Raw genomic sequence first — 2,744 nt, forward strand, 5'->3', positions numbered from 1 at the left:
TATTGCACCAGGCTCTGGCTGTAGTTTGAGACATTGTGTTGAAATAACTTTACCAGAGCCTGGATTCGATCCACGGACTTCTGGGTTATGGGCCCAGCACGCTTCAACTGCGCCACTCTGCTGCGAGCGTGCGCTGCTTGCTCCAGGCTCTGGCTGTAGAGTGAGACATTTTTGTATTAAAATACCTTTAGCAGAGCGTGGTTTCGATCCGCGGACCTCTGGGTTATGGGCCCAGCACGCTTCCAATGCGCCACCCTGTTGCTGCGAGAGCGCGACTTCCTCCAGGCTCTGGCTGTATTATGAGTCATTATTGTGTTAAGAAAACGTTAGCAGACCGCGGTTTCGATCCACGGACCTCTGATTTATGGGCCCACAAGAGAACACTGCGGCACTCTGCTGCGAGGGGAGCGAGTCTTCCTCCAGGCTCTGGCTGTAGTGTGAGATATTATTGTGTTAAAATAAACTTAGCAGAGCGTGGTTTCGATCCACGGACCTCTGGGTTATGGGCCCATCACGCTCCCACTGCGCCACTTTGCTGCGAGAACATCGCATCTTGCTCCAGGCTATGACTGTAGTGTGAGACATTATTGTGTTTAAATAAAACGGGGTCTCGTCCCCCGGACATCTGGATTATCGGCAAGGGATGTTTCCACTGCGCTAATCTACTGCGAGGGGCAGGGCGTATTGCACCAGGCTCTGGCTGTAGTGTGAGACATTATTGTGTTAAAATAACTTTAGCAGAGCGTGGTTTCGATCCACGGACCTCTGGGTTATGGGCCAAGCACGCTTCCACTGCGCCACTCTGCTGCTGTGAGAGCGCGAATTGCTCGAGGCTCTGGCTGTGGTGTGAGACTTTTGTGTTGAAATAACTTTAGCAGAGCGTGGTTTCGATCCACGGACCTCTGGGTTACGGGCCCAGCACGCTTCCACTGCGCCACTCTGCTGCGAGAACGTCGCGTCTTGCTCCAGGCTCTGACTGTAGTGTGAGACATTATTGTGTTTTAAAAACCGTTAGTAAAACGGGGTCTCGTAGCCCGGACATCTGGATTATTGGCCCGGCATGCTTCCACTGCGCTACTCTGCTGCGAGGGCAGGGCGTATTGCACCAGGCTCTGGCTGTAGTGTGAGTCATTATTGTGTTAAAATAACTTTAGCAGAGCGTGGCTTCGATCCACGGACCTCTGGGTTATGGGCCAAGCACGCTCCCACTGTGCCACTCTGCTGCTGTGAGATGGCGTCTTGCTCGAGGCTCTGGCTGTATTATGAGTCATTATTGTGTTAAGAAAACGTTAGCAGACCGCGGTTTCGATCCACGGACCTCTGATTTATGGGCCCACAAGAGAACACTGCGGCACTCTGCTGCGAGGGGAGCGAGTCTTCCTCCAGGCTCTGGCTGTAGTGTGAGATATTATTGTGTTATAATAAACTTAGCAGAGCGCGGTTTCGATCCACGGAAGTCTGGGTTATGGGCCCAGCACGCTTCCACTGCGCCACTCTGCTGCGAGAACACCGCATGTAGATGCAGGCTCTAACTGTAGTGTGAGACATTATTGTGTTTAAAAACGTTACTAAAACGTGGTCTCGTCCCCCGGACATCTGGATTACTTGTCAGGCATGCTTCCACTGCGCTACTCGGCTGCGAGTGCAGGGCGTCTTGCTCGAGGCTCTGGCTGTAGTGCGAGTCATTTTGTGTTGAAATAACTTTAGCAGAGCGCGGTTTCGATCCACGGACCTCTGGGTTATGGGCCCAGCACGCTCCCACTGCGCCACTCTGCTGCTGTGAGAGCGCGTCTTGCTCGAGGCACTGGCTGTAGTGTGAGACTTTTTGTGTTGAAATAACTTTAGCAGAGCGCGGATTCGACCCACGGACCTCTGGGTTATGGGCCCAGCAGGCTTCAACTGCGCCACTCTGCTGCGAGAGCGGCGCTGCTTGCTCCAGGCTCTGGCTGTAGAGTGAGACATTAGTGTGTTAAAATAACTTTAGCAGAGCGTGGTTTCGATCCACGGACCTCTGGGTTATGGGCCCAGCACTCTTCCACTGCGCCACTCTGCTGCGAAAACGTCGCGTCTTGCTCCAGGCTCTGACTGTAGTGTGAGACATTATTGTGTTTTAAAACCGTTAGTAAAACGGGGTCTCGCAGCCCGGACATCTGGATTATTGGCCCGGCATGCTTCCACTGCGCTACTCTGCTGCGAGGGCAGGGCGTATTGCACCAGGCTCTGGCTGTAGTGTGAGTCATTATTGTGTTAAAATAACTTTAGCAGAGCGTGGTTTCGATCCACGGACCTCTGGGTTATGGGCCCAGCACGCTCCCACTGCGCCACTCTGCTGCGGTGAGAGAGCGTCTTGCTCGAGTCTCTGGCTGTAGTGTGAAACATTTTGTGTTGAAACAACTTTAGGAGAGCGTGGTTTCGATCCACGGACCTCTGGGGTATGGGCCCAGCACGCTACCACTGTGACACTCTGCTGCGGTGAGAGGGCGTCCTGCTCGAGGCTCTGGCTGTAGTGTGAGACATTTTGGGTTGAAATAACTTTAGCGGAGCATGGTTTCGACCCACGGACTTCTGGCTTTTCGCCCCAGCACGCTTCCACTGCGCCACTCTGCTGGGGTGATTGGGGGTCTTATACCAGGCTCTGGCTGTAGTTTGAGACGTTATTGTGTTATGTAACTTTAGCAGAGCGTGGTTTCATTCCACGGACCTCTGGGTTGTGGGCCCAGCACGCTTCCACTGCGCCACTCTGC

At 53.5% G+C, this 2,744-nt stretch overlaps 1 non-coding gene across 1 annotated transcript; it reads right to left on the reverse strand.

Moving 5' to 3' along the window:
* Positions 1-872: 872 nt before the first annotated feature.
* TRNAT-CGU (transfer RNA threonine (anticodon CGU)) lies at positions 873-944 on the reverse strand. The gene has a single exon. It is a non-coding gene; the product is annotated as a tRNA-Thr (tRNA).
* Between the last annotated feature and the right edge of the window lie 1,800 nt (positions 945-2,744).

This window comes from Anabrus simplex, chromosome 8 (assembly GCF_040414725.1).
Source record: "Anabrus simplex isolate iqAnaSimp1 chromosome 8, ASM4041472v1, whole genome shotgun sequence".
NCBI classification, from domain to species: domain Eukaryota; kingdom Metazoa; phylum Arthropoda; class Insecta; order Orthoptera; family Tettigoniidae; genus Anabrus; species Anabrus simplex.